This window comes from Micropterus dolomieu, linkage group LG23, assembly GCF_021292245.1.
Source record: "Micropterus dolomieu isolate WLL.071019.BEF.003 ecotype Adirondacks linkage group LG23, ASM2129224v1, whole genome shotgun sequence".
In the NCBI taxonomy this organism is placed as follows: Eukaryota; Metazoa; Chordata; class Actinopteri; order Centrarchiformes; family Centrarchidae; genus Micropterus; species Micropterus dolomieu.
In genome coordinates, this window is record NC_060172.1 from 7178616 (window position 1) to 7189014 (window position 10399).

At 38.9% G+C, this 10399-nt stretch overlaps 1 long non-coding RNA gene across 1 annotated transcript; it reads right to left on the minus strand.

The window, feature by feature from the left end:
* Positions 1 to 2231: 2231 nt before the first annotated feature.
* LOC123963672 lies at positions 2232 to 5936 on the minus strand. The gene is made up of 3 exons (XR_006823238.1): positions 5774 to 5936; positions 5657 to 5695; positions 2232 to 3386 (listed from the first exon to the last, which is right to left on the minus strand). It is a non-coding gene; the product is annotated as an uncharacterized LOC123963672 (long non-coding RNA).
* Positions 5937 to 10399: the final 4463 nt, after the last annotated feature.

Sequence of the window (10399 nt, forward strand, 5' to 3'; positions counted from 1 at the left end):
CTGCTCTGATAAAATGTAGACAAATCATTACGTTTTCAATAAATATGTCTAAAGACACTCCTTTCCGTTTCAATCCTCATGTGACTCTGTCAGGTGTGTGAGCATGCAATAATATATATACAGTATATATCAAATATTATTCAACCATGTATTTTCTTTATAATGTGTGAAGGGCAACTGGCTATACTGCAGGATTATATACATTATTCAAACACATGAACTATTGCAATAATTTAAATTTATTGCTGTTACAAAGTTTAGTGAGATGACAAGAAAATAGAAGGGTGAGAAAATATGACACACAACATGCAATTATCCCATCACCTTTTCACTTGTTTTCTGTTCGTCGTCTTCACATCTCACCCATCACTCTCTTCTGTGTTTAAGCTGGTGGAAATTTAAAAATGTCAAGGTTAAAATTCTAATTAAAATTTTAAAGGAGTCCCTGTGCAATCTTTTGTCTGTCAGAACATGTTCTTGTTATGTTACACCTACAGCACTTTCAGTCTCCTCTGAGTTTTCATCTCCAGCAGTCCTGGTTTATTATATACTTTAACATTACTGCCCATTTACAAAAGTGTACCATAGTTCTTAGTTCCTCACTTTTTAATATGAGGGGTGGTGATAGAGCAGTGGATAAAACACATGCATTTTGTGTGAGAGACCTGGGTTCAATTCCCACTGTGACACACTACCAATGTGTCCCTGAGCAAGACACTTATCCCCTGGTTGCTCCAGAGGCGTGTGACCTCTGACATATGGTAAGTCACTTGGGATAAAAGTGTCAGCTAAATGAGTAAATGTAATCATTTTCTAAATTTCCATGAGCTTAATTTCAGTTGCAAAGACTTGAAACTTGCTCGGGGTAGATAACATCAAAGTGAACCTCTTGTCTGTGTTTACTGTTGTCAGAGTTATCATAATCAAGTCGTTGGCAGTGAGATGTGATTTGAAGTATGTAGTGTAAAACATTCAAAAGCAGTGGTACGGTCCATTAAATTTGCTTCGAACTGAGATTCTCCTCACTAGAAAAGTTACAGCAATGGTTATTTGTGCAAATGGCTAAAACAATCCAACCACTCCCGACAAGTACCTCTTGTGACTGTGCAAATTCTGACTGTTTCTTTCTCAGAAGCAAAAGCGTAAGTAACTTGACATTGTTGTAGTGCTGCAAACAGGTTTGTGATCTGATTGTGAAGCAGGGAATTGCATCAATACGCTTTAAGTATTCGCCTATACTTAGGCTTTTCAAAACTATATTAATAAAAGAAGAAAATGAGAGGAAGAACTGGATATCCAGTTAACTTTTGAGATCAGCCAGAGGCTCAGTCTGAGGTGGCAACACCTACAGGCATTCATTGCTATCATCAGCTACCTTTTTTTTTACCACCAGGGCAAGACTAGGACAAAAAATCTGTACATTTCCCCCCAAACCACTACAAAGCTGAGCAGTAAGTGCTGAGGACACATGTATCAAGTGGCAAGTGAACCAGTGTACTCAACTCGGTCTTGACTGACTTTTCTGGTGATCCAAAGGGGCTGTGGAGTACACAATATCCATACTACAAGACAGAGAGGGAAAAGAGTCCCTCTCTAACTGTTACCCCCACTGTTACCTCAACAACCTGGCTTGCCTAGACAATGACATAGGGAGAGAGGGAGAGACATTTACAATTAATTGGTTGGGATATTAACATGATTATAAATTCAAATCCAGAATTGTTGGAATTCCCTGACAAAGATGTGCAAAAAGTTCAGTAAGAGATGTGATTGGGCCTGCTTAGTGTCATTCTGGAAAACAAAAACTCACGGACCGCGTCCCCTGCTTCATGGGCAGGTTATTAGAAATTAAATTTCTTGAAGTAGTTTTTCTTTAAACCATACACCATTTTTCTCTAACCTGAACCACTTAATTTACCCATCCATGTCTTAACTTTAGAGGTGGCAGTTTAAATATGAACCAATACTATAACTGTGACATTCATTTTTGAAGGCACTGACAAGCATTGGGGGCTCCAGATCAGGACACACTTGGGTGGTTTTGGAAGTTGATGACAATTACTTAATTTATAATTTAGAGTTAGGATTGTTGAATTACCTTAATTATCAGAGAAGAAAAATTTTACACTATAAAGTTACTAAAGTTGAAAATTAAACACAAAGCAATATGTCTTTTTCTGTGTTTAATCCCTACACACACTTTCTTTACACTGCAATAGTTCAAAGCCAACATCAGTGTCTCCATATAATCCTCTCCTGCTGGGAAATGAATTCCTCTAATTTCTTATGCACAGGACATGTTATGTTATGACATTGTGCTTGTTTCATGAAATGTCAGGAGACGTCTGTGAGCTGCTGTGAAACTCTGAATGTTGTCACCATGTCAGCACCAATGTCACCCCAACTAATCCTGTACATTTCTTGTAAATGCCAATTATAACACATTTAATGCACACGTCTGCAAACACACAGACTTACCTGGACCCAATGTTCAACATTCATGCATGTACAGTATGTATACACATCTTTCACTTACTCTCTCTCACACACACCATGACACTGTTTCATTATTCTGGCCTGTACATCATGTCTGCATTAAGTCAAGCTAACAGTCCCATGGCTAACAGACACCACAGTCACTGCATCCTAATGTCAACACTGATGATCATAACAGAGGTAAGGAAGGTAGAATGGGCAAGGCAGAAAGAGAAAAATGTTGCAATTTAGTCATGGAAGAAAAAATGTATTAAATAAACAAATGTTTTAACAAATAAAAATCTACTTTACATCAAAGGTGTAGATACAGCGCCACTTTAAGAAGAGTCGTTCTTACAAAATTGAATGAGGCTCATTATCTAAAAACATATGTTTGTATAATGACATTTGTTTCATATCTTAATAACAAATTGGAAATATTTCAAGATAAAACTGTGAAATATACATCAAGTCACTTGCCATGTCTACTGTCTGGCAAATCAATTGCACATTGATTTGGTAAATGTTGCTTGTTGTTTTAGACAAACCTGTGTTAATTGATTTTTGGCCACATGGGGTAGCGCAACAAGCTGAAATCACAACATTGACATATTTTCACCTTATAAAGCTGATATGGCAAACATGTTGGCAAACAGCCTGGGGGCTGAGCCCAGACCTTGAGGTTGGGTGTGTTAGCAGAGACTGGACTGGTTGGACAAGGTGTTGGTGGGGGCAGCCGACTGAAGGTCTGCCCGGGCATCAGTGAATGACTGGAGGTCTGGCTGGTCATCAGCAGTGGTGGCTGATTGGGGAAGCCCAGGTGAGGGGAATGAGGTGATTGCAGGGCATATGGGAGTGGCAGGATCGGTAATGATAGGAGAAAAGTCTGAGGGCATCTGGTGGACTAATGCCTGGGAAAGTGAAGATGCGACTGAAAATTAGGACAGAGAGGCGGACATTGTGACATGAAACAACATAGACACAGATAAAATCAAAATTGATGGATTTAATCATTTCCACAAGGTTATGGTGTATGAAATATTATCAGAAAGTAGACATTTAGTTCAGTTATTCAGTTATCAAATTGCATGTTTTAAACTGGGGTAGTTGGTACAAAGCCATGTAGTGCCCTTCACTTAAACATAAAGCGAGACGAGAGGTAAGGAAAGAAGAGAGGTTTGGTCAGGAAAGAGAAAATAGAGGGGGTGAAGGAAGAGGCGAGGCAGATAGACAAGACAGACCCGGGAGATGGATGGATAGAAAGAAAAATCTTCTGAGGAGCAAGGTTTGCTGCAATCCTGCTGCAATACTTTGACAATTTCCTCATCCCTTTGTTGTTGATGTGTTTTGGTATGAATTTTTAAGATGAGCAGGGGAGCAGCTCTGATTCGAGGGTTACGGCAGACAAGATGACAATTTTTCTGATAGACGGCAGATCAAAGAAGATTTAACGTTGCAGTCAATCAAATGTTGAGGGTGAAAGGATGGATGCAGGCACGTACTTTTTACACAATCTGCTTAGTTGTTTTTCTCAAGAGTTTGGGTGTACAGTGTAGTGTGTATATACTTCAAGACATAAAATCCCAATATACACGTTTTTTTTTAAAAACGCCTGAAACCAGTGTCACAAACAATTTGATTAGTAATTTGATATTTTAACAATTACTTTTGTGACATGGACTAAATTAATACTCAAAGTAATTTAAAAGTTTTGAATTACATTATTATTTTTTTTACAATAATGCTATTTATATTCTGTATCAGATATTTCCAGCACTCCATTGAAGCTACATTAGGCTCACATAGGCAGGGATTTCCTCATCGAACCTTTTCTTTATGGCAGCTCCATTACATCAAAAGTTAATGTTGTTGGAGTCTTGTGCATTATGTTGTAGATAGACATCCTTAAAGTTCAGCCTGACAAATTTGGTATCTCGTAAACAATTGAGATCTCCTTTAGAAGTCCATTTGCAAGCCAGACCATGAAGCAAATGTTTACTTCATTCACACGATGGACTATTTGTGTAGTCTGTATTTAGTCAGCCAAGTGGCCAGTGTGCTGACTGTTCAGATGGCAGCTGTAGGTAGCTACTGTAACAGTAGATGCCCAGACCATGTTTGTGAAGAACTCACTAGGCCATGCTTTGTAATTTTGCCAGTTTCTCTCCATTTTCCTCTTGTCTTTGGATTATGATGAAGTAGATTCATTAAAACCCTGGGATAAGCACAAATGTTGTGGTCAAGTTGATCAATTTTTCTTCACTTCACACCACCTAAAACACAACTGTATAACAAGTATTTGAAAAAGCAACTTGTTTTAGAAAACAATCCTGATTTGGCTAGTCTAATCTAGTAATGTTTTTGTCATAGCAAAGTGCCATCAAAATAAAGAAAAAAGGGACAATAAATAAGCAAGGTTTGGGTGTGTTGTAGCACAGACCAGCTTCAGTTGAGCAGCCTGCTTAGATCAATGCCAGCTCACAAATAGCAACTGGCCTGTAAGTCCTCTTTCCAGTTTGTGGCTTTTTGCAAACCTCCACCTTCAAAAAGCCTGCTGCTATTATGTCCTGTGTAGCAGAGCAGATGAAGTCCCAGTCGGCCAGTCCGTCTGAACACTCAAGCATGGTGATAACTCCCGACAGCTGGCTGGCTTTGCTTCCTTCTCATGCCGCGCTGCCTCTTGCCCCGCTGCTGTAATGACTGCAGACCTTTAAACCTCACGATGAGGGAGGTTTAAACTCAATAAAAAAGAGGTACAGCTAAAAATAGAATGCTAGGATTGGAACCACAAAGTCCAACCCAGCTTTCCATGAGATTGTGAGCATGTGTGTGTGGATATGTGTGTGTAGTGTCAGTGATGGTTGGCAGGGGAGATATATATCAAAAACAAAACAAAAACATCAACTGACAGTTGGAATTGACAGCTTTTTTCACTGTGTCCTTGGAGTTACTGCCAGAGCTCTCTCTGAAGGTGAGTCAGGTGAAGCTATTCTGATCAGTCCTTGGCAAAATGACCAAACAAACAAACAATGTTATACTGTTTTCTCTGATCGTCGAACAATCATTTTGGCCTTTTATTTAATCAATCAACCCATTGAACCATCTGTGTCTTTACCTGATTGACAGTTGGGACATGGACTTAAGCCAGATTTAAGTGAATACAATGAGGCCTGAGACTTACTTGACTTAAGTTCTCCCCAATTTCTGACCTGGTAAAATCCTGAAACAATAAAGAAATAAATTAGATAGCACCTGACAGATCTTAGCCAAAAAACATTGTTAAGCTGATGGGCCTTACCCTGGACTCACACAGGAAATGTCTGCATCACGTTCCTGCTGCGCTGCGGTTTTGTTCTGGCCTCTGCCCCGCAACAATTCACAATGGAAGCTTTTCAGAAGTGGGTTCAGCCTTCCCTACGTTGTTCCCTTGTTGTTTGTCCTGTTTGTGCTTCTACTATCAATCACAGCTCTTTATGACGGTTAGTTACGTTTTCTGCACAGCTCCATAACCCTCGTGGAGCATTTCAGAATAAGCGCATTTTGCTACCTGATTTTGCTGACTTGTTCAGATTTTGTTGATTTGGTCATTTGTCCTTGATGTTTGTGTTTCTATAATGGTTAAGTAGGCTACGTAATTAAATTGTTTAGTTTTTTGTCTGTTTTAATCGTGTTTATTGTTGATATAGGATCTGTAGTCTGCACAGAATATTTTATTTTGAAAATCGGACAGATTATCTATGCCGTTTCTGTGTCTGACTTCCTGCCCGGCTCATCTGCTCTGTGCTGCTTTCGTCAAAAATAGACTGGCCGTGTATTCCCCGCAGAACAGAGTGGAGACCCGTGTCGCGGACGCGCCACGATCAGCTTTGGCAGTGGTGGTACAATCGCTGCCTGTGCGAGTCCGGGGTTAGTGTGCTGTGAAAGGGAAACATTTGAATGCCATGTAATTTTAATGCTCAGCATTTAGAGACCTGAAAGGCTTGGATCTTGACTTGCAATTTGCTTATGAATCTTATGCTTGTGTTTAGGCTTGACTTGTCCGTAATAACATGAGACTTCAGGCATTCTTTGACAAGACTTGGTACTCAACTTGAACATGTCTCAATTAAAACTGACTTTTGATTTGACTTGGACTTGTCTTGACTGACTTGAGGCTTCACTGTGACTTGCTCAAAAAGTCTTGAAAACAGGTCAAATCAATTTTCAAAGTTGGTTTGTAGTAAGTTTCACTCATGGTCAGGGCAATTTCACCAGTGAACATTAACTGAGGAAAAGCTATGGTTACCTGCAGTTTAATATACCTTGCACACTGAAATACTATGTTTAACGTGGGCTGTTATTATAAGCCAGACAGTCTTCAACAACTGTGGCTCTGTGGCTACGTCATAATTACAAATATTAAATAGATGACTGTGTAGGACTGTTTGAGAAAACTGGTGTCTGTCTACCTGTCTGAGTCTGTCACTGCAGTTGTCAGCTACCTGTTGCTTCTTCTCCTTTTTTGTGGTTGTTCATGTGTGTCGAAATCGTCTTATCTCCATAAAGGTGCTTGCTGTTACCTGTTACCTGTTACCTGTTACCTGACAGAGTCTGCACTCATTTGCATCACAAATATCTACATTTTGACAGTCAAATATGTTGTCATATCTGTGTAATGGTCTATTATCAGCAAAGGCTGGTGAAAAAAGCAGTGGATAAGGCTTGATACATTTAATATTTTTTAGGTTTCAGCACATGACATAACTGAAAACTTAACTTAAACTGATGTACAAAATACATTTTCTTGTATCAACCACTTTATTAATCATGATAGAATAAGTATAATAGTAATAAAACTCTAAGTCAGGCTGTCTTTACATGGCAGCATTTCTCCAGCAAGCCACCCATAGTAAGATAAAACACTACTTTTGTGCCCGCTGTGGCCGTTGAATGACAATAAATTCCATCGTCAACAATAATGAATATGATAAAGTCACTGATGGAGCACCCAAGTATTGCAACTGTTGTATTGTTTGTCGAGGTCTGCTTTAGTGTGATTTTGTTTAGTGTGATTTAGTGTTTAGGTTTGGTTGGTTTTCCTTTGAATTTGGTGTACTTATGTACATCTCAGCTGTCATGTTTTTTTATTATTACATTATATTTATGGAGTTTTTCTATTTATTTATTAAATTTATTCTTTTTTTTTTTTTTTTACAGTATTTGTGTTAACAGTTCACTGAATAAACATCTTTCACATCACCCCACACCCTCCCCTTGTGATTCTCCCTGCAACTTCATATAATACAACTAGTAACATGTCAGTCTACCACATAAAGACTACATATATCAGCTAATACCCATCCATTGCAAACCTCAAGACAAGTGACGAGTGGCAAATAGGCTCAGTACATTCTGTTCTTACCCAAATTGTCCTCCATATGTTATATGCATACCTTATAAAACGGTTCACTGTCATAGGCTTAAGCAATTTAAATGCTGGCATACAGGACTGATGCCAATGACATATTTTGGTGGAATTCCTCAAGTTGCTTCCACGATGGGGGATGTAACAAATCAGACTGCCGTACCCAAACGGTCCTTGCCTGAGCTGCCCAGTAAAATAATTCAAAGTTAGGAGGCTGCTGAAGCACAGACATTTGGAAACACCTTATACTCATGACAGAGGATTGAAATAGGCTGATAGGATCCACATAGTTTGGTATATTTACCTTTTTTTGGTAAGAACTTTATTAAAGCTTGTTCTCATGACTCTGAAAGCTTACCTGTATTTATGGCATGACTGTACATGGAAAGTTGTGGTTCAATTAGCTTGGCTCTAAAAGTGGAAACCCATCTAGACCTGGGCCCGTATTCATAAAAAATCTTAATGCAAAGAGTAGCTCCTAGTGACAAAATTCTAAGAAAATTCTTAGAAATGTGGGCGTTTACTCTTACAATTAAAGAAAAAATCCTAATAAAGACAAAAGTATTTCAGAAAGCATCTTAACCCTTAAAAGTGGTCTTAAGATCAAAATTGTTAGGAGCACGGACAAGGACTTTTAAGAGGCTTAAGAGTTTCTTTAGTAGAGGAGAAAATGGCAGAAATGTGTTGCAGACAATGGATGACAGTGAGTTAATCAGACGCTATAGATTAGATCGTGCAGGGATCATGTTTGTGACTGATCTTATTAGAGACGCGCTAACATCTCCGACACAGCGCAGGAATGCCATAGCGCCAGAAATGAAAGTAATCACTACATTACGATATTTGGCAACTGGGAAAATGCAACAATGCAGCAGTGATGATTTGGGTCTGTCACAACCTTCTGTAAGCAGAGTGATCACACAAACAATTACAGCACTTTCAGAACCTCTTATTGTGTCGCAGTTCCACTAGACATTCCCACCTTGCAGGCTCAAAAAACGCCATTTATGAATACAGCAGGCTTCCCTGGTGCGCACAAGCAGGGGGAATGAACCGTTAATAGTTTGTGCTATACGCTCCCACGTCTGCTTCTTGCCCCGTGCTGTGACACCCGGCCCGAATTTTTAGAATGGCCTTGTGTTCATCCACTAACTGGGCTAACAGTAAACACTGTTCCTCTGTCTTGTTGGGCTTTCTCACCCTTCTTGGTTTTGATTCCATGTTTGATACATTAAAACCAACATTCAAACCACCACTTAAATAGACATGCCAGCAATCAGTGTAATTGGAAAGAGTGGACCAATTTTTTATCATTCTAAGCCAATCAAATACCTTATAGGAAAACAACAGCATGGTAAATAAAAAACAGGATTTATATACACATATATAATGTGTGTGTGTGTGTGTGTGTGTGTGTGTGTGTGTGTGTGTGTGTGTGTGTGTGTGTGAGAATGGTCAAATAGGAAATATTATGCATGTAATTTCCAAAGTGAAGGCTTAGATTAGAACCTATACTTAAAATCACTCTTTTTTTCCTTCTTGGACAACCAACCAATCACAGTCTTCAAAAGATTGTGTCATACATAGCAACCGGGTCAACCCCGCCTCCTCACTAAGATGAAAGTTTATGCTCAGAGTTGCTCTCAGATCATACATGTTGTGAGGGTGTTGAATTCCAAATTGAGCTGTTGGCTAATGGCTATATGAGATGTTTCAATGTGTTCTCTTCCCAAATGTTTGTCTTCCTCCAGTGACTAGGTCTGAGATTTGTATATCTTGTGTTTTTTTTATGTGCAGCATATAATAAACAGCCTCAAATAAGCCTTCATTGAGTCCCGCATTATGTCTGTTGTTGAAGAGTTTGGATTAAAAGTTAAAACTGTATCAATATGCCTGTAAAGATAGTCCACAATAAATGCCAAATCTCCAACTCTTAGAGGTTTTGTGACATCTGATGCTGCGATAGTGACCAACAGAGCGGTATGATCTGTAATGGTTTTGGCAAGATATTCACAGGCAGGTATTAGATGTAACTTAGAGAAAGGGCCCAAAATATCATTCTGTACTGAGCAACTATTGTGAAGAGGCGAATGAAAGGAATATTCATGTTTTAACTTACTTTGTGCTCGCTATATGTCAACTAAACCCAAATCAAACATTTCTTCCTTCTCTACCTTTGCACTCTGGGTAAGGTTGCCAAGTTTTATTGATGACCTATCAATACCTGGATCCAGCACCAAATTAAAATCTCCCCCAATAAATATTTCAGTAGGTGGGCCTCACAGATTAAACAAGTTCAGAATAAAAGATTGCGGGTCATCGTAATTAGAGACATTGACATAGACTCTGAGTAAATGGAAACTTGTATCATTACAAAATGGCCAGTCTTGTCTCAACTGAAAAGGAATTGTTTTATTTATCAGTATCGCTACTCCTCTTGCTCTTGAGATTATCTGTTAAGCGAATCTCTTGTAATAGCTATATCTACTTTGTGTTCTTTTAAGTACCTCAAAATGCATT